The 22,442-nt window shown below is 43.3% G+C and overlaps 1 protein-coding gene across 1 annotated transcript in view; it reads left to right on the forward strand.

Moving 5' to 3' along the window:
* Positions 1 to 22,442, forward strand: part of IMMP2L (inner mitochondrial membrane peptidase subunit 2) — a 919,024-nt gene that overhangs the window by 596,215 nt on the left and 300,367 nt on the right. The window lies entirely within an intron of this gene.

Raw genomic sequence — 22,442 nt, forward strand, 5'->3', positions numbered from 1 at the left:
CCCCTACCTGAGTTCATATATTATTATCTTGCCATAATGAGCACACATTTGCAGATGATTGTTCCTTCAATAAAAGTGTCTTTGTTATATCTATGAAAATAATTTTAAGTATTGCAAAAAAACAACAACCCTACTGTTTGGAAGCCTCAAACTTTAATTGCATATGCTGTTATTAGTAGCCTTTGATTGGAAAATACATGGGTCAGTTACAAAATGTAATTTTACATTGTTCTGTTCTCAAGGTGATAAGCGATACTGACATTTTCATCTTTTAAATGTAATGTATCTCCACTGCGTGTAGCTATTAGTGAAGTTTCCCATTTCAGTGTGACTGAAGTATTCCTTTCAATCGGGCCTCATGGATATTCCATATAGCTTTGGGGGTTCTGAATACAAAGTGTGTTCATAATACTCCCTTTATTTTATAAATCTAAAATCAGAGCACAGGTGGTGGCAAAGAGGCATGCCACTTCTACAGGGCTGCAGATCCCAAGAGAGATACCCTGCTGCCCAAGGCTCCCACTGTCTTCCTTTCCTCAAACTGAATAGTTCTTTCCTACCCAGATAATAGTGAGCCCTGTACAAAGCGATTCACAAAGTTACTTGGATAAAAGATTATGGGCTGTGGTCTATACTGATGTATATAGTTTGCTGTGTTGGATTCTACTATGGAATCCTCTATCATTTAATGTGTCATATCAACTATTTGCTTTGCTTCAGTTCTGTTTTTTTTTTTTTTTTTAAATTCTGGTTGTTCTGCAACCCAAATCTTGTTGCATTGTTTATTGAATGCCCCGTCCTGTTGATTTTATTTTTTGGGGTTTAAAAGTTTTATTGGTTTTCCAAAACAAAAAGGGAAATGGGAAATAGAAGGTTAAAGTTACACTGTTGATTTTCTTGACTTACTCTGTATAATCTGCTGAGTCCCAGTGAGAAAGATGGACTGTGAATAACACAAATAATAAACCAATAAACCAACAAACAAACCAGATTGCAGGTCTACTTCTATTTCCTTTCCAAGCTGCTCACTTAGCTCCTTCCACTGCATTCACACTTTTGCCCCTCCCCTCAGCTTTATAGAGATACCATCATCAAGGTCTAGTGAATCTTTGAACAAGAGAGCCATATGAAACCATTTTCTAGCTGTGAAGAAACATCCACAGTCATTAAATTCTGTTAAATTTATTTTATTGATTTGTCTTGACTCCCATCAGACATCACTTTAGATGAATCCCTATTAATGGACTCCTATTCACTAATCAAGAGCCCCATTTCACAGAGTAGTAAGCTGCAGTACTACAGTCAAACTCTCTGCTCACGACCTGAGTTTGATCGTGGTGGAAGCTGGGTTCAGGTAGCTGACTCAAGGTCGACTTAGCCTTCCATCCTTCTGAAGTCGGTAAATTTTTATTTTTATTATTATTATTAAATTTTATTTGTATCCCGCCCTCCTTGCCTAGGCAGGCTCAGGGCAGCTAACAGCATTCAATAAAACATTATGCAAAATACAATAATTAAAAACTACATTAAAATTATACATAGTTAATACATGTCTTAAATCTAATCCAGCATATATAATCTATAATTTAACAGCAGCAGAGATGTTCCGGGTGCTATTTATCCATTTACATATTTAGATAATGGCAAGAATCACTAAATAGTTACTTTGTTAGATCATCCGTTCGGCCATCCTCTGTCAGCAGTCTAGGAAGGCCTGCCTAAAGAGGATGGTCTTGCAGGCCCTGCGGAATTGGTCTAAGCTCCGCAGGGCCCGCACCTCCTCCGGGAGTTGAATCCACAGGCATGGGGCTGCCACGGAGAAAGCCTGTGCCCGAGTGCACTGTAATTTCGCCTCCCTTGGTCCAGGGACAGTCAGCTTGTTCTTCCCTGCTGACCTCAGTGCTCTTTGGGGCTCGTATGGGGAGAGACGGTCCTTCAGGTAGGCAGGTCCTCGGCCATATAGGGCTTTAAAGGTAATAACCAGCACTTTGTAGCGAATCCGGTATATAACTGGCAGTGCAGTTCGCGCAGCCTTGGCTGTATATGCTCCCATTTCGGGAGTCCTAATAACAGCCTGGCCGCTGCGTTCTGCACTAGCTGCAGCTTCCGGGTTCGACACAAAGGCAGCCCCATGTAGAGGGCATTACAGGAGTCCAATCTTGAGGTGACCGTCACATGGATCACTGTTGCTAGGTCCCGGCGCTCCAGGAAAGGGGCCAACTGCCTTGCCCGCTTCAGATGAAAAAATGCCGACTTGGCAGTGGCAGCTACCTGGGCCTCCATCGATAGTGAAAACTCCAGTAGAACTCCCAGGCTCTTGACCTGGCGCGCCGCTTTCAGCGGCGCCCCATCAAAAACCGGGAGAGGTATTTCCCCTCCCAGAGCAGCGCAGCCCACGCAAAGGACCTCGGTCTTCGTCGGGTTCAGCTTCAGCCCACTCAGCCTAAGCCAGGTTGCCACGGCCTGCAGTGCCCGGTCCAAATTCCCTGGGATGCAGTCAGGCCGGCCATCCATTAGCAGATAGAGCTGGGTGTCATCTGCATATTGATGACAACCCAGCCCAAACCTCCGGGCAATCTGGGCAAGGGGGCGCATGTAGACGTTAAATAACATCGGGGAGAGAACCGCTCCCTGAGGCACCCCACAATCTAGTGTGCGCCTCCGGGAGAGCTCACCCCCGATTGCCACCCTTTGTCCCCGTCCTTTGAGGAAGGAGGAAAGCCATTGTAAGGCCAGCCCCCTAACCCCTATGTTGGCGAGTCGGCGGGTCAGTAGCTGATGGTCGATCGTGTCAAATGCAGCCGACAGGTCTAACAGCATCAGCACCGCCACGCCGCCTCAATCCAGCTGCCGTTGGAGGTCATCCGCCAAGGCGACCAGCACTGTCTCCGTCCCATGGCCCGGGCGAAAGCCGGACTGGCAAAGGTCTAGGATGGAAGCGTCATCCAGAAACCTCTGCAGTTGCAACGCCACTGCCCTCTCAATAATTTTACCTAAAAACGGTAAATTAGAGACCGGTCGGTAATTTGCCAATTTGGCCGGGTCTGCTGTACATTTTTTCAGGAGGGGACAGACCAAATCCTCTTTCAGAGGTGATGGAAAACGCCCCTCTGAGAGGGATCTATTTATTATGTCCCGTAAAGGACATCTAAGCTCCCTCTGGCAAGATTTAATCAGCCAAGAGGGGCAAGGGTCCAAATCACATGTTGTTGGTCGTGCAACAGAGAGAATTCCATCGACTTCCTCCAGGCTGAGTGGGTCGAACCGATCCAACACTAAATGTGAAGACAGGCACGGAGCCTCAAGTTCCTATACTGTTTCAAATGTGGTAGGCAGGTCTTGGCGAAGCAACGTAATTTTATCTGCAAAATGTTTCGCAAAAGCCTCACAGCCTATCTCTAATTCTCTAACATTTGGTTTGCCTTGAGGCAATGTGGTAAGATCTCTAATTATACTAAATAATTGTGCTGGGCGCGAATTTGCAGATGCAATCTTGGGCTGCAAAGTAATGAGTACCCAGCTTGCTGTGGGGGGGGGGGGAGTGTAGATGACTGGGGAAGGCAATGGCAAACCACCCCGTAAAAAGTCTGCCATGAAAATGTCATGATGCGGCATCACCCCAGAGTTGGAAATGACTGGTGCTTGCACAGGGGACTACCTTTACCTTTTTATTCACTAATCAGATCACTGACAGTGCATTAAGTTTGGGAGCTGTAATACAGAAATTTCGTATGATAGTTTTCAAAGGAGTTTGTTAGGCAGTGATGGCTCGAGATGGCTTATCGTTTACCAAAAATGTAATTCTGATTGTGTTTTCTGAGGCAAAGGTTAAAGTGATCAAGCTCTTGGCCCTTTTAGGAAAAGGTTGAGGTGAGGCCAAACAACCTGCTAAAACAGCAAATAATTAATTGAGTCTTGCTGTTAACTGGGAAAAGGTCAAACACACATAACTGTAGTAATTACACAGCCTGCATTCTAAACAGCAAGTCATTTAACTTCAAAGTGATTAGATTGGAAGCCTAGGAACTAATTAAAATGAGATTTTAATTCAGAAGACTTTGCAAGACATTTCCAGTGCTTTCAGATTTTCGGATTGACTAGTTACATTGCTTCACCACCCACCAGTTGGTTTTCTTGTACTGAAGTATTTTAATTAGTGTTTTGGATTTGGTTTTCAGTGTGTCAATAAAATATGGAAACGTATGTCTCCATGTACTTGCATCTATTTCTTTTAATGTTAGATGCATTGTAAAGGCTACACAAGGAACTGAATTCTGTAGCAAGAGTAAACAAAATAATGCTTCTCCATTCTTGATGAAAATGTGGGCAGACTTATTTGATTGTGTCTGTGTATAAGCTTTTTTGTACATATATGTGCCTTCAAAAAAAAAGACTTAAAAACATTGTTCTTTGTCCAAGGCAGTTTCCAAGTAAAAGCCAACAGTAAAACACCATAAGCAGCATAACTAGCATTAAATTTAAAAACAAAAGCAGAAACAGTTGTAAGAGTGAGTATGCATAATCAATCCATTTTGATTACATGGATTAGAGTAGCTATTTATGTAGATATCAAATACCCTGCAATCTGTACTTAAAGCTGTACTGTAATGTTTGTTTAAACCAGGGCTTTCTTTGTGGAAAAAGCCCAGCAGGAACTCATTTGCATATTAGGCCACACCCCCTGATGTCACCATTGTTTCACACAGGGCTTTCTTTGCAGAAAAAGCCCAGCAGGAATCATTTGCATATTAGGCCACACCCCCTGACACCAAGCCAGCCGGAACTGCGTTCCTGCAAAAAAAAAAAGAAAGCCCTGGTTTAAACGCATGTCCCTATAGCATCATTGTTCACTCTGACAGAGGAAGCAAAGTGAAGAAGGGAGAGAAGCATCCTCTTTCAATGTATAACATCAAGGTAAACTCTGGAATAGATCTGCATGACTTTGCTGAACATTATCTCAGAAAAACTGCACTCTGCATACTTGTTCTTATAGCGTTCCCAAGATTCCTTTTGGCAACCACTGGGAGATTGGTGGTGGGGATTTACCTGAGGGGAGCTGGGCCTCTTTGCTGGCATTGTGCAGGGGTGGTGTTGTCATACTGCACTGTCTGGGCTTCACTCTGGTGTTCGGGCAAAAACTTTGGGAGAAAACTGGCTACTGTTATAGAATTTTTGCCTGGGTGCTGCCTGTACATTGCTGGTATGGTGCCTGTGCGGTGCTGGTGATAGGGCCTGGGCCTTTCTTTTTCTCCAGATGTGTCCCCCTACTGGCCAGCAGATTGGTAGCTGGGGGTGGGGCCTGTGATCTGTGGTCTGTGTGTGTGTTTTATCCAGGGCTTTTTTTTAAAAATAGGAATGCACAGGAACACAGTTCCAGCTGGCTTGGCATCAGGGGGCAGGGCCTAATATGCAAATGAGTTCCTGCTGGCTTTTTCTACCATAAAAGCCGTGTGAAACAATGGTAATGTCAGGGGTGTGGTCTAATATGCAAATATGTTCCTGCTGGGCTTTTTCTACAAAAAAAGCCCTGTTCTTATCAGTATAGAAGTTGAATAATGTTCCAGAGATTAATTTTTTTTAACTTCATCTTTAACAGCAGCATGATCACATGAACATGCTCAAAGATTAAAGCAGCCTAATTTAATTTTAAGGATCTACCTCTTTTTCTTACATCACTAAGATTTTTTTGACATTCATAAGTGCTTATGTGCACTTATGTATTCACTGGGTTGGATTATACAATCTCATCTAGTTCCCCTCCTTGTTGCACAGCCCCCATTGTGCAAGTCCCATGATCTTCAACACAGTTCTTTTAGTGGTCAAAAATGAGGTCGTTTTCGCACTCACCTTCCGCCGGCGCGACCCCCCTCTTCACCGCGCAGGATGGGAGCTTCCGGCTTTTCTGGCTGCTCCGCAGCATTTAGTGCGAAATCCGCGCAGATCCTGCGCGGTGAAGAGGGGGGTCGCGCCGGCGGAAGGTGAGTGCGAAAACGACCTGATTGTCTTCTTCTTTTTTTCACCGGTGGAGAGGCTTACTGAATCCAAAACATTGTGTTTGTACCTGCTTTCCAGCCCAATAATTGGCTCCAAATCAGCTTGCATTAATTTAAAAACAGAAACAGAAATCACAATATACTAAAAAAGATGTTAGGAGGAATGTCTTGTGACTTCTTGGTCCAGGATGTTGGAAGGTTTTGTGGCTGCCTACTTTAATCTTTCTGATGACATTTTGGTAGCTGTGATGAGGCATCTTGGGACTGAGTGCCTATCTGCTCCCTCTACTATCTGAGAGTAGTGCGGAGGATTCACATACAATGTACAGCAGTAGAGGAGGGAATGACAAAATGCAAAGAAAAGTGCTTCGGAAAGAACCATTTTGTTGTGCATTTTCTACATTTGTGCAGACAGACCTTCATAAAACTAGATGGCACTTTCTTTGCACAGTTTTACACAGCCATGTAAACAGGGGAGCCTGGATGATCCGATCAAATTTTTAAAAATTGGTTGTTGTTTTTTAAAGCATACACTTTTACCCATGTGTGATGGGAGACATTTTTTGTATTCTCATGTAGAATATAAGCACACCCAAATGGACCCTATGTAAGGTCTCATAACAGGCAACGCTTCTTTATATAACATTGTGTATTAAACTGCTCGTTTTTATGAGCTGGCAAATTCTATATTTATATCATATTTGTACATCATTTTCATTTTTAATTTTTTTTTAATTTTTTTTTTTTTATTGCCCAGTGTTCTAATTAACTCCTACTGCTGATTTTGGTTATTGGACTGATTTTGGTTAATTATGTAATTTTATCTTTGAGCCCCAACACAAGACCCTTATGGCAGTGAAGTGTATAAAAAATTAAATAAACAATAAAGACCTAACAGGAAAGAAACCTTAGCCATGACCATAAAATCAATAGCCATAATCACCAAAGTTAATATGTGAGAAAGAGCAATATATATTTTTGTACAAGATAGCACATGAAACGATTTGAATCTGGTTCCATTTGAACCTCTAGCAAGGAGCTGAAGATTCAGTTGTGTTTATATACAATGATGCTTAGCTGTTTAGGATATGGACCTTTTTATTTTATGTTTTTATACTACATCTTACAAAACCAGGCTTGATGAAGCCTACCTGTGCTACTGAAATATATATATATTGATGCTAATCACTGCTGTCATGTACTGCCTATGGGGATCTTTTGTCCCAGTTTGTGTAAGCAGGGCGAAGTCTTTCTTCAGCTGTCTAAAACTAAGAGCATAAGAGTGGACTCACTTGCTGTATTTTGAAACCCACAAAAAAACCCCTCCACCATGCTGCCATTTACCTTATTGCTGTTTGATAAGAAACAGTTTTGCTAACACCTGAAATGAGAGCAAAGGAGGAAATGCTACTGGCTTATCCATGAAACAATGGGTTTGTTTGTTGGCCCACCAAAGATACAAAATGAAATTGGTTCCAAGAGGAAGCTACATGATAATAAAGTAAGGAGCAATAATTGACTCTGGACCTCTGTTAGGAGAATATGCTTGTTGGGCTTGGTATTTTTTCTTGATTCGTGCCCTGGTTTCAACCATATAGAGCCTTTGCGTCAACAGGTAAAAGGGGAAATGCCAATACAATAGCCATTATAGATCTGGGCACATGATGTACTTGCAACATGTGCTAGACTCCTAATTATATTTAAAACGTCTCCATATTGCTGTTAGAGAAGCTTGGAGAGACTTAGCAAGGTTACAAAACAAGGTTTATAAAACAAAATAAAGAGAATGCAGAGCCCAGTGTTAAGCACCAGAGCCAGATACCACCCAACCGAAGTCCCACATTTGCGACAGAGATTCAATGGAATTTCAGTTTCATTCAAGCAGCTGCACTTTGTGATCTGGGTTGTGCTACATACAGTAAATTAAGAAAGTTGTTTCATTTGTCCAGGCTTTGAGGTTTTGGATGGCACTCCTAATGTCAAATTTTCCTCTGCCTCTGGGTATAAAGAGTGCATTTAGGACTTGACTAGTTCCCATTGTATGATACTGAATTTGGGTATTTCATGGAGGGGAAAAACAGTTAAATGCCACAACATCTCATTACAGAGTGAAATTCATGAATTACTATTGTGACAAAATAGCTTGCCTAATGTTGTTAAATATACCAATTAAAATATTTTTCACTGGAAATGCTGTGTTCGCCAAGCATCAGTGATGCTTCTGCTCATCTAGTTGGCATAATTCCCTTTTCACTTAAATGAATATGTACATTGAGACATGCATAAAAAATGGTGGGGATTTTGCCATATGCTTCAATGAATTAGCATTCATTAAGACTGAAGTCCATTTTGTAATGCATAGCCTAGAGGGAATCCTAAACCAGCTAAACAATTTCAGTTGCTCTTATTGTTTGTCACTAAATACTGTTTGGTAACTCTGTGGAATATTTATTAAGCAGATCAATATATTACCTCTAATATTAACAAAAGAAATGATTATGTATTACTGCTTAAGGCAGGGGTGTCGAACTCATTTGTTATGAGGGCCGGATTTGACATAAATGAGATCTGGGTCTGTGAACCACCCTGAGCCTGCCTTCAGTGGGGAGGGCAGGATATAAATAAAATAAAAATAAAATAAATAAAAATTGGTGGACTTGGTATGTGTATCATAAAATGTAATGCCAGGTAGCAGAAATAAAATATAAAGGTCCCAGACCAACTCAATTAAATATTTTTTTAAAAAAATCCACCTTAAAACATGATTAAAACATAAGCACTCATTGGTCTTAAAGGTGTTTTCTTTGTATCTCTCCCATGGGATCCAGGAAACTGGGCAAAGGAAGCTCCGGCTCTTTCCTTCCTTCCCCAGGGGAGGAAGAGGGGGAGGAACCTCAGCCAAAAGAAGGAAGAAAGGCTTGGCTCATACCTCTCCTGTGAGATTGAGAGAGCCTGGCAAAGCAAGCTTCCTCTTTCCTTCCTCCCCAAGGGAGGAACCTCAGCCAATGGAGAAAATAGAGGCTTTGCTCTGTAGTTCCTGTGCAATTGAAAGCAAGCCTGGCAAAGCAAGCTGTGATGCAGAAGGAAGCAAGAGAGAGGGAGAACGAAGCAGATGACAGCTAGTTGCTCGGGGGCCTGATAGGAGCCTTCCAGGGGCCTGATTCAGCTCCTGGGCTGCATGTTTGACACACCTGGATTAAGGCTTTTCACCCCTTTCTAGGATGCCTGAGGATGTCTGTGAGATATCTGGCTCAATGTCATTTTCCTGAATCAGCATGCTCTAGCTACTTGAATGTGGAACTCTAATAAGCACAACACCTTTTCACTGTCTCAAGTCATTCACTGGTGACCTTTCTTGTCTTTATGTGTGAGAATCAACCTTACTGTTTTTTACATAATCATTTATCTCATGAAGAAAAGCAGACCAAAGCTTCTCTCTGTTACCTGTTATTAGTGACTCATCCAGCTCAACATCTCAGTCACTTTGTTGAACTTGGAAATTATGAAAACATGAAGAAAGTTAAGTTCTTCAGGTCCAACTCAGGAACTATGTGGGGACTTTGGGGGTGGAGCTGGGAAACATTGGGGGTGGAGCCAGGAGACTTTCCCATTCCCTAAAAATAAATGAATAAAAATACAGCAGTGCAATTCCCCTGATTACAGTCTTCATTTCCTGCTCCTTTTGTTTTGCATTCAAATAGTTCCATAGTAGCTGCACTTCCACTAAAATGAAAATGAATTCAGAGAGAGAGAGAGAGAGAGAGAGAGAGAGAGAGAGAGAGAACAGCTAAAATAAACAGTTTGCATGCCCACACATTTGTGATCTCTCTGGAGCAAAGGTATAGAATCATAGAGTTGGAAGGAACCTCCAGGTTCATCTAGTCCAACACCCTGCATAATGCAGGAAACCATCACTTCACAGGATCTAGACATGATATTTCTGTTGATACAGCCCAATACTGAATTTGCCTTTTTAGCTACCGCATCACACTGCTAACTCATGTTCAGTGTGTGGCCCACTAAGACCCCTAGATTGTTTTTGTACATACTACTGCCAAGGCAAGTCTTCCCCATCCTATAATAATGCATTTTGTTTTTTCTACCTAAATGCAGAACTTTATATTTATCCTGGTTAAAATTCATTTTATTTGTTTTAGCCTAGTTTTCCAGTCTGTATCCTGTCTTCTACTGCATTTGCAACTCCTCCCAATTTAGTATCATTTGCAAATTTAATAAGCATTCCTTCTATTCCTTAATCCAAATCATTTATAAAAATGCTGTACAAGACAGGTCCCAGGACAGATCCTTGAGGCACTCCACTTGTTACTCCCAAGAGGATGAGGAACCATTCACAATAGGGTTGCCAAGTCCAATTAAAGAAAAATGTGGGGACTTTGGGGGCAGAGCCAGGAGACTTTGGGGGTGGGGCCAGGAGACATTGGGGGTGGAGCCAGGAACAAGGATGTGACAAGCATAATTGAACTCCAAGGGAGTTCTGGTCATCACATTTAAAGGGGCAGCTCACCTTTTTAAATGCCTTTCTTCCATAGGAAATAATTAAGGATAGGGGCACCGTCTTTTGGAGCTCATAGAATTGGACCCTCTGGTCCAATCGTTTCGAAACTTGGGGGGTATTTTGGGGAGAGGCACTAGATGCTATACTAAAAATCTGGTGCCTCTACCTCAAAAAATAGCCCCCCCAGAGCCCCCAATACCCACGGATCGATTCCCTATTATTCCCTATGGGAATCGTTCTCTATAGGGAATAACAGAGTGCCTGGTAGACATTTCCCTCCCCCCCCACTTTCTAAAGGGGGGGAGAGCCTCCATACCAGGGAATTCCCCCTCCCTGCCCCCACCCTCTCTCTCACACACAAATACTTACTGGGTCTTCTTCCGGAGAACTCTACCTGCTGTGAAAACGAAAGCAAAGAAAGGGAGGGGCCGTTCTCCAAAGCCCTTCCTGTTTCCTGCTTCCTGCCCAGCCTTAAAGGGGCAGACATTTTACAAACTGCTCAGGAGCTAACAGCATGAAGCCTACAGGTATGTTCTCCCCCCCTCCACCCCCCACCCCCCTGCTTCCCAATTTTTGGAGAGTGGGAGATGAAGCTGGGAACCCAGAAGTCTCCCGCCAGAGCGGGAGGTTTGGGAAGCCTAATTCACAAGCACTTTTTGAGTGCAATCTGTCACAGTATAGATAGCTTTACTCACTAGAGTTGCTGAATGTAACAATCTGCTGTATTTCAACCAACTTATGAACAGAGAGGTCTAGGGGTTCTAGTTAACTCTTACTATCCCTTTTACTATGCAAACAATTTCTGAAAGGAATACAAAATGAACAAAGGGATTGGGATTTCTTGTTTCCTCTTTCACACACACCACTGCACACCAAAGATTCAGTGGTTCTGCTCATGAGGTTTAGAATGAATGCAACATCTATTAGACTTTGACTGGAAAAGATGTAGAGAAATTCTTATTGTGTACTTTGAAAAGAGCCGTTTACTAACTTTTTACATTTGGCAGGGAAGAAATAGATAATAGATTAAATTTTTAAAATGCACATTGGTAAAATATCTGTTCAACATGGATGAAAAGTATAAGAGCAGGGCTTTTTTGTAAAAAAAGCCCAGCAGGAACTCATTTGCATATTAGGCCACACCCTCTTACACCACCATTGTTTCACACAGGGCTTATTTTTTTTGCAAGAAGAAGCCCAGTAGGAACTCATTTGCACATTAGGCCACACCCCCTGACACTAAGCCAGCCAGAACTGCGTTCCTCTGCGCCCCTGCTCAAAAAAAGCCCTGTACAAGAGACTAAAGACCCTATCCTATATTAACTGTCACAACTGGAAGCCAGCCTGAATGGATGGGTCTTGTTACACTTCCAAAAGATGCTTGTATTTGGTTTTTGGTGAATCCCCCAGGAAAGAATGCACATCAGATTTTGGAATAGCCACTATGGATGATGCTTAGTACACATGTTGGTACTGAGGTATGAACTGCACTGTTAAAGTAGATTTACTGATTGATTTTGAAGCTCATAATGGAACATAGTCAGGGAGTAGGTGCTCTTTTAGGACTGTTGACCTTTCTAAATTGAACTGTATGATTCCTGATAATGAGCAAATTGTATAAGATCATCTCTCTTTGTTCCCAGCTTATACCTATGAACTCTGGGTGCCCTCTGAAACGGAATTTGCTTTTATGATATAGTCATAATTTAGACTGACTGGTAATGGAACAGAAATGTAATTTCTTTGTTCTTCGGATGGTAAAAATACTAATGTAAACGGGAAACCATAACTGTGTTAGATTCACTGTTGGCTCTGACTAGCCTATCTGGCCATCATCTAGGAGCTCAGTTAGTCTCTCTTTTTATTAGTACAGAAGACTGCATGTGCAGTAGGAAAGTGTATTTGAAGATTTTCTTTAAAACACTTTTGAAAGTGAAAATAAAGCAAGTGCTTCCTTCACTTAACTGGAATCTTTAGTGAGACTTCCAATGGTCAGCTGTAGTTAGAAAGACACAGGCCTCGGATTCAGTGGGAGCTCACAGAAACACAGGTCCTGAACATTTCTGAGAGTTCCACCTCCTTGTCCATTGAATAGTAGGTGCAGCTGCATAACAATTTCGGGATGAGCTCCACCACCTATTTTTCTACAAAATGACTCCTGGAAAAACCTGTAGTAACTTCTCCCAACCTCCTAAGCATAAATTTGTTTTAAGCAGGTGCTGGGAAGAAGGTAGTAAAAAGGATTTAAGTTTCAAACTTGCCGTTCCTGGGAAAAGTAGTTGAGAAAGTGGAAGTGGAGCAGCTGCAGGTTTTCCTGGATGAAACATCCGCCCTGGACCCATTCCAGTCCGGCTTCCACTCGGGCCATGGGACGGAGATGGTACTAGATGCCCTCACAGATGACCTAAGAAGGCACTTGGACCAAGGCGGGTCAGCGCTGCTGATTCTTCTTGACTTATCAGCAGCATTTGACACAGTCAACTACGACCTATTGACCCACTGCCTTGCCATTGCCGGGGTGCGGGGGGTGGCCTTACAATGGTTTTTCTCCTTTCTCCGGGGACAAGGACAAAGGAGGATGCTTGGCGAGCAGACCTCCCTGTGGCACCCACTTATCTGTGGAGTGCCGCAGGGAGCTGTTCTCTCACCTACATTATTGAACATCTATATGTGCCCCCTTGCCCAGATTGCCTGAGATTTTGGACTGGGTTGTCACCAGTATGCTGATGACACCCAGCTCTATCTGTTGATGGATAGCAGACTGTCTTCTGCCCCTGAACAGCTGTTGGAGGCGTTAGAAGCTGTGGCTGGATGGCTACAGCAGAGCTGACTGAAGTTAAATCCAACTAAGACAGAGGCCTGGTACTTGAATTGAGGGGGGGTGGGTTCGTGCATCCAGCTCCCAGCCCTGGGCGGTGTTGCCCTGGTACCAGCCAGCAGGTGAAGAGTCTGGGAGTGATTCTGGACACCTCCCTCTCCATGGAGGTCCAGGTCACAACAGCAGTGCAGTCTGCCTTCTTCCATCTACGGCAGATCAGGCAGCTAGCACCATACCTATCCTCCCAAGATCTGGCTACAGTGATCCATGCAATGGTCACTTCCAGGCTGGACTACTGTAACTCGCTCTACGCTGGCTTGCCCCTGAAACTGATCTGGAAACTGCAGTGGGTGCAGAATGCAGCAGCTTGCCTGCTGACTTCATCAGCTATATGGGTGAGCATACGGCCGGCTCTCCGCAACCTGCACTAGCTGCCTATAGAGTACCGGATCTATTTCCAGGTGTTAGTTTTGACTCTTAAAGCCTTACGCGGCCTGGGACCAACATACCTATGGGACTGTCTCCTTCCATATGCACCCTGGAGGTTGCTTTGTTCGGCCTCCCAGGATCTTCTGATAGTCCCCGGCCCAAGGGATTCCCATCTTGCCTCTACCAAGGCCAGGACTTTTTCGGTCCTTACCCCAATCTGGTGGAATCAGTTCCCTATGGAGATCCAGGCCCTACTTGGCTTGCTGGCCTTTCATAAAGGCTGTGAAACGGAGCTGTTCTGCCAGGTCTTTGGATGAGGCAGCAGGCATCTATCTATCTATTAGATCGGTTGGCCTCCCCCTATGCCCTCACGGCCTGCTGCACCACTGTATTGTGGTACTATACTATCTTGCTTCATATCATCTTGCTGAACTAATCTGTTGCACTTTACTGAATGTTGAAGTTGATTTTATTATGATTTTATTGTGATTTTAATTCAAATTGTTGTACTCTGCTCTGAGCCCCTCAAAAGGGGGAAGGGGCGGAATAGAAATAAACTAATAATAATAATTATTATTAAAAACTGGGAAAGTAAAATATGGTTGAACTACAACAATGTAATGATTAATAGTACTATATTATGCTTTTGAGAATAGTTATCCGGGTTGAATAGTGTCTATTTAGGATTATTAACTGCCAAGGAACTACACCTCTGAAAAGTAGTAGCATGAAGATAATATGTATGCCATATTCGGACATACTTGGTTTAGCTCCTGATCAAGCACCTGCCTATCCACATTTATATTGCCTTGATAGAAATTCTGAATTCTCAGATGCTGGCATTGCTCACACAGATGGAAAATTATCAGATTCTAGAAAGATGAGGAAAAAGAATAGTGTCAGGGAAAATGAATATAAAAATATATATCCAGAAGCCAAATTCTATAAAGAGATTATTTCCAGTACATAGGGCAGGGTATACTGGGCCCTTAATGTTGGGTTGTGCAAGTGATCATGAGTCTTGATGCACTATATGATAACCTGTTCCTTCTTCCTAGTGCACCAAGGGCCATGTGCGGTAGTTGCGGGAAATCAGGCAGAACCACACAGGTAAAGATTGAAGCGGGTTTATTTAGGTGCCAAGAACTCAGTTATTCTCAAGAGCAGAAAAGACTGAGTTACCTGAGAGGGTTACACACAAACTTTTATATCTTGAGCAAGATGCTACTTAGAACGAAAGCATGGGTTATATGACACAATTCATTAGCATATTTCTTTACCACCAGTGTTTCCTATGCAGGTGACTTGGCTTTGTTAACTACTTGCTTTTCGGCACATATTTCCTGTTTTTCTAACTCTTGCATATAAAGCTAATGCCTTTCTCAAAGGAAGCGTAATGAGTCATGGGTACTTCTACTATTTCCTATCTATTTCTTGTGCTCCATGTGGGTGCATCCTACAACATTTGACCTTCTAATGGCATAGCACCTTTCCATTCCTGCTTCACGCACCCCCCCTTCCATACTCCGATGACAGCCTGATAAGGGGAAAGGAGTCTGGCTAATTTGTTTGGAAACAGCGATTTATGAGGTTAAACTTTTTTACAGACCCAGCATTTAGTGGTGGACAGGCAATTACAAAACCACAGAGAATAGGATTGGTGAATAGGATTCCATTTTCTCCTATGCGTAGATCTGTCAGCTTCTGATGTGGCGGGAGCAGAGGACTACAGCTGTTGTCCATGATCCTCAGCAACTTCTGGTGGGCTGGGAACCAGGAGTTGTTTTCTGGAATCGGAGCTTCAGCCGTTCCCAGGGACCGGCTGAGTGCTGCCCAGGTGTCTGTTGCTGGCTTAAGGTGCAACTATTGGACCCAGGCAACAATCCCGGTCATCTTAATAACTGTGGGGGGGACTTAATAACACCACATAAGAACCTTTTACTAGGCAGACGCTACAATCTGATTAATGCTACCTGTAGTGACATAAGCCTCTTCTTTGTTTGATACCTTAACTTGACTGTTAGCGTATGATGGGTGACAGGGATCTGTGTGGCAGAATTTTAGTTAAGGCAGAACAGTGGGATCGAGAGACACACTGGAATGGGGACTATGAGCATCGTTATAACCGCGTTCACCACCCTTGCCCCTCTCATTATGCAGATTCACTTTGATGAACTGATCGCTGCTGCCGTTCCCAGCTGTCTCAGGGATAGCTACAGGAAACAGCAACTGTTGGGGGACTGTTCCAGTTTTGTCTTGGTTTGAATGCTATCCATCTTGTGGATGTGATCATACCCTACACTCTCAGAATTGAAGAAGCTTATCTCAGAGTTCTCTTCCAGTTTGTTAGAGAGCTCATCCAAAGTTTTCTCATGGCTAGGAATAGCTGGCCACACAATGGGTTTGATCCTCCTTTTCCAAAATATTTGGGTCAGAGAAATTAGGATGAGCAGTATAAGGAAGGCCACAGAGGATATTGACATCAGGACATCTATATGTACAGAGTTAATTCATTCTGTGCCAAAAAGAATAATTTACCAGGAGATGTGGGTATAAAATTCATGACAAAAGAAATGGTGGGGAAGATCATAAATAAAATTTTTTGGAAAACATTGACAGTTGAAGGCAGCAGAGTAAGAATCATGAAGGAGCTGCCAAGACAAGTGTTAACTGACAGAAGGACATACAAGAAACTGACAGAAAAATTACGAGACAATGAAATAAGTTATAGGTGGATACTACCAGAAGGTGTGAGTTGAACTTCAAGGGAAAAGGATCACAATCACAAATGCACAACAACTGCGTAGTTTTTATGAAGAACAAAAAGAATTTGAACCATGATGGATTACAAATTATTATCTTGGAATGTAAATGGACTAAATTATTATTATTAAATTCACCATAAAAAAGAAAGGCAACGTTTCATTGGATTAAAAAGCAAAATTGTAATATAATTTGTTTGCAAGAAGTACACATTAAACAAAAGGATTATACATTTTTATGGAATAAACAATTGGGGCTTGAATTTTTTTCACTGGTTGAGCAGAAGAAAAGAGTAGTGATTTTTTTATATCAAACAAGAATTGAACCCAAAATTGATTTTTAAGGACAACGATGGGAGATATGTAGCGGTGGAAATAACAGTAAATGGGAAAAAAACATTGCTATTGGGACTGTACGCACCAAATGGAGCAAAAGATATTTTTTTAAAAGACATTACATAACAATTGGATAATGTGACATATGAACAAATTACGATAATGGGGGACTTTAATGGAACAATTAAGAATGCAATGGATAGATCTGGGGGGAAAAAATAATAAAGAAGGGAAATTGCCAAAGTCCTTTTTTGAATTAGTTAAACAAGAAAATTTGGAAGATATATGGAAGAAGTTTAGCCCTGAAGTGTGGGATTATACCTTTTTTTCAGCAAGACATAATACCTTTTCAAGAATTGACATGTTGTGGGGTACAAAAGACTTAGGTCTTATTACAAAGAAAATAGAGATCTTACCTAAAGTAGGAGCAGATCATAATCCATTATTGTGGTCAACTAAGTCGACCCAAAAGGTGAGAAGATGGAGGCTAAATGAAGATTTACTACAAAATAAAGAAATAGTGGCATCTGTAGAGAAAGAAACTAAAGCTTTCTTCCAAATAAATGATAAGGAGGATATTGAATTTCAAATGGTTTGGGATACATACAAAGCAGTAATGAGAGGGCTATTGATTACACTGAACAATAAAGACAAAAGAGCAAAGGAAAAACAATTGTTGGACATTCAGAATGAAATAAAGAAAAAAGAGGGAGAGCTGAGAGAGAGACCTGGGAAAAAGAAAATTATGAGGGAAATTACAATACTTCAAAAACACAAATGAGACATTTGTTAAATAAAGAAGTGGAATGAAATCTGAAAAGATTGCAGCAGAAATCTTTTGAAGGAGCAAATAAACCTGGAAAATATTTGGCTTGGCAAACTGTAGCTTGGCAAATGAAAAAAAAGAGAGACATCATGCAGCAACACTCTGGCATTTGGAGCAAAACTCTATGTTTACCATAGAATTTTGCCCCAAATGCTAGAGCATTGCCATGCAGTGTCCCCGGCCATGACATCACTTCCTCATGACATTATCACATCGGCAATGCCACACAAGAAGGCTGTTTGGGGGTTGGAGCTTCCCCTGAAAATCAGCAGAACCTCCACTTGTACTGGGGGTATGGCAACCCTAGTAATCAATCTGCCAAATCCATTTTTGAATTCTAATTGAATTGTAATTGCTGATTCAGCAAGTGCCAATTCCTCGATTGATTCAGTGGTAAAACCAAGAGCTGACAGTTTCTTGTGCACAATCCTAAACCAGGATGATTTATAAGAATCCTCCTTTAATAAGGCCAGATAGCTGTTGACAGAGAAAAGTCACTTTATGTGCAGATTAAATGTCTTAGCCTCCTGTCATTATTCTAGGCCTAGTTAGGCCTACAGGCTCCAGGAAAGCCTGTATTGGAGTAGTTACAGAGTAGTTACAGGGCTTACATTTCTCAGGATCCCTTCTGTACCTCTGATGGGGTGGGCAGCAGGTTTGGAGGGAAAACGTGCCCAGTGGAGACCGGAGGGGTGGGAAGGAAATAAAGGAAGGAAATAGAAGGTCTAGAGTTGCCAAGTCCAGTTCAAGAAATATCTGGAGACTTTGGGTGTGGAGCCAGGAGCAAGGATGTGACAAGCATAACTGAACTCCAAAAGGAGTTCTGGCCATCACATTTCAAGGGACGGCACACCTCTTAAATGCCTTCCCTCTATTGCAAATAATGAAGGATAGGGGCACATTCTTTTGGGGCTCATAGAAATGGACACGCTGGTCCGATCCTTTAGAAATTTGGTGGGTATTTTGGGGAGAGGTACTGGATGCTATGCTGAAAACATGATGCCTCAAAAAAGCCCCCCCCCCCGAGCCCCAGATACCTGTGGATCAATTCTCCATTATACCCTATGGGAATCAGTCTCCATAAGGAATAATGGAGTGCCCAGCAGACATCTCCACCCCCACTTTCTGATGACCTTGAAGCAGGGAGGGCCTCCAAACCGGGGGATCCCCTGCCCCCACCTGGGGATTGGCAACCCTGGAAAGGAAGCAGAGTTCTCTCTGTAAAGGCTGGGCTGGAGAGAAGGCTGCAATCATAAGAGTTACCTCATACAAATCGTAGGAATGAATAATTGAAGAAACCTGGTCTCCTTCCCTTGGGATACTTCCCTCCATTTTTAGGACATAACTAGGTAGGGCTACTAACTAATGGCTAGTGCCCAGCAGGTGATCAGGAGGCAGGGACATAGGAGGAACTATCAGGTCAACAGAAATAACATCTTGCCACTTTAGGATGCAGAAACAATGGAAACTCTATGGGCGTTTTCGCACTTACCTTTTACTGGCGCGAACACCCTCCTCACGCCGGCGGATCTGCAGGGATTTCCCACCAGAAGCGCCAGCGCAGCCAAAAGAGCCGGCAGCTTCCGTCGCGGAGCCAGCTCAAACGTTTTCCTGCTTCTTGGCGGTTTCCGTTTGAGCTGGCTCCGCAACGGAAGTTGCCGGCTCTTTTGGCTGCGCCGGCGCTTCTGGTGGGAAATCCCTGCAGATCCGCCGGCGTGAGGAGGGTGTTCGCGCCAGTAAAAGGTAAGTGCGAAAACGCCCTATGGTAAAACCAAATAATTGGCCTAGAAATTATGTCATGCCATCGATGCCATGATGCTTTTGTGTTATTTCCCTGCCATCAGCCTACTGAGTGGCAGCAGGAGTCAGGAGTCAGAATCCTGTAATATACTTTTTCCCCAAGTAAGGTCTGAATTTGAAATCAAATTTCAAAACTTCCTGTCAGACCTGTAGCTACGAGGGGGCCTGTGGAGGAACAGCACCCTGACTTCAGGCTGGGGCCCCCTGAATTGAGCATGACTTGAGGGCTGCTGTGGGGGACTTCCCTGGCTCCCTAGCCACTGCCTCCTCCCTCTCTTCTCCACTATTGCAATGCGTGGGAAGGTGGAGCTGCTGCAGCTTCCTGGGCTATTTAAAGCTCCCCTGTCAATCAGCTGATAGGCAGGTTAAATGGCTCCAGAGGCTGGTGGCTCCTATGTCGACCCTCCAGCGTGATCGCTATCAGTGCAGGGTGCGGGGTGAGGGGACAGCAGCAGTGGGATGGACGAGCCACTGCTGTTACTGCCTTCCTCCCTGCTTCCTTCCTCGATTGCATGAGGAGGAAAGGAGAAAGAGGAGGTGGCAGCAGTGACCGCGGCCACTTTTTCAGCAGCTCGTCCATCCTGCTGCTGCTGCCTCCTCACTGATAGTGATCATGCCAAAGTGCTGGCATAGGAGCTGCCAATCTCCAGAGCCATTGGGGGGGGGGGGGCTTTAAATAGCCCGGGAAGCTGTGGCTGCTCCACCACCCATTCCCGGGCATTGAAATGGTGGAGAAGGGAGGGAGGAGAAGGAGGCTGGGGAGTGCAGCCCTCAAGCCAGCTGCAGCCGGGTGGGAGAGAGCTTGATTGCTCCATCAAATATTCCATGGCCCCCTGACTCCCCAAATCCTGGCAACGGCCCTGCCTCCTGTTATGGTTTTTATTCTGATTTTGATTGCTTAAAATCACTAATGGCTGAGTTTAGTTTACAGTGGCCTCTTTGAATACTCTGACAGAAAAATATTCATGTTATAACTAGCAAAAAAAAAAAATCACTTTCTCAGTGAATGTTCCTTCACTGGATTGGGAAGGATGTTTCTTCAATGTCATTATGATTGTAGTGGAATGGGTCTAAATTAAACCCAGGGTCAGTAGCTACATTACAAAATGTATACACTAATGAGATGGAAGTGCTTCAGTGGGGGAATTCAGAAGAACCTTTAAAATAAAGTATAAAATGAAAAAAGAGTTTTGAAAGGGTACACTTAAAATTTGATGGCTGTTTTTATTAATACAAATGAACTGCACATAAAGTTGGCCTAAAAGTAATTTTGCTAAAAGAATATGATTTCCAGTAAATGAAGTTGGTAAAACCAGTGCCGTCAACTTATTTCTCTTTTCTTGTACTAGTGCCTATAAACATTTTTTAGTGGTGTGTAATACAGAATTGCTGTACTAATAGCTGGATTCCTCTTACTTGGATAAGATTAAGGATGCTACCAGATGGGATTTCTGAGATGTCAGATATTATGTACTATCTCTTTAAGATACTACTCCAGAAGACCTCAGGACAAAAAGGGTTTTGTGCCAGTAGCAGGGAAGCAAGTTCACTTTGCTATCTGCTAATTTGCAGGAAAGCCGACCTGCACAAATTATTCCAAATCTGACCGCTAGAATCATTTGACTAGATGGACAGGAGAAGGCAAAGCTTTTAGTTAAGTGTTGTTGTATATCTGCTCTGACATTTTCAGTATTGTTAAAAATCAAACGATTAAGTTAAAGGCTCTGGCTAGTATCCACCATCTGCTTGAACACCCAGGAGCTGTAAGAATAATTTGATACCACACCAGCTCTCTCCATATTGCTGCTGGGTCAATATTAGATTGCACTGATCCAAGGGTTGCCAGTTCCAGCTTGGGAAATTCTCGGAGATTTGGGGTAGTTCTTGGGGAGCGTGGAGTCTGGGTAGGGGAGATTGCTCAGCAGCATATGATCCTATAGAGTTCACTTTCTGAAGCTGCCAGGGGAACCAATCTGTGAAGTGTGGATTGGGATACCAATCCCCAGGCAGAGGTGGGGAAGGTAGGAGCGTGCGGCACCCACTCTTGCTTTCCAAGGAAGCTGTATCGGAGTAGCTACAGTTTTGGAGGGAAAACTTGGCCAGAGGAGTGGGCCCTGGGAGGAAACAATAAAAAGCCAGCTAGAGAGGGAAGAGTGTTCTCTCTGGAAAGGCTGAGCTGGAGACATTGCATTAACACTCAAAACCACTTATTTCTTTTGAGCACTATCAATAAACTCATTTTTATATTGCCTGGGTCCTCACATCTCTTTGATTACAGTTAAAAGATACTTACTAAGAAGGAAGATACAGGGGTCAGGTGGGTGCTCTGGACCCTCCCAGACAGACTCTTAACCAGAGCGGTGGCAGCCAGTAGAGGCCCTCCTTGGTCCCTGCCAGTGTGACAGGTAGGTTAGGCTGAAAGTCTGTGACTGGTCCAAAATCACCCAGTCAGCGCCCACAGGGTCTGGCACACCCTGATTTAAAGCACTAACTGCTATGCCGCACTGGCTGAACAGTAGCAAGCAGCTAGGCCTAGTTAAGTCATGACAGTTTGGTGTAGTGGTTAAGTGTGTGGATTCTTATCTGGGAGAACTGGGTTTGATTCCCCACTCCTCCACTTGCATGGTAATGAACGGGTTAACAAGAAAATTAACGATGCATAGAGCCTGCGTCAGGTGACCTGAGGGTGGGGGCCAGAGTGCTCGGAACTCTCAGAGGTGATTGACAGATAACGGCTGAGGGCAGTTAGTGTCAGACAGAGTCTGAGGGAGACTGCTGAAGAGAGCAGTTGATCTGAGAAGGAGCCGAGACAGGAGCTGAGGAGAGTCTTTGAGAGAAGCAAAGCTCACTGTTCATTCTATAAAGACAGCCACGGGGCTGTGTGTGACTAAAGGAGAGTCACAGTAAAAGACCTGAGAGGTCACAGACACAGAGACACTTCTCTTAAGAGCTAAAGAGGTGG

This window comes from Heteronotia binoei, chromosome 8 (genome assembly GCF_032191835.1).
Source record: "Heteronotia binoei isolate CCM8104 ecotype False Entrance Well chromosome 8, APGP_CSIRO_Hbin_v1, whole genome shotgun sequence".
Lineage (NCBI taxonomy): Eukaryota > Metazoa > Chordata > Lepidosauria > Squamata > Gekkonidae > Heteronotia > Heteronotia binoei.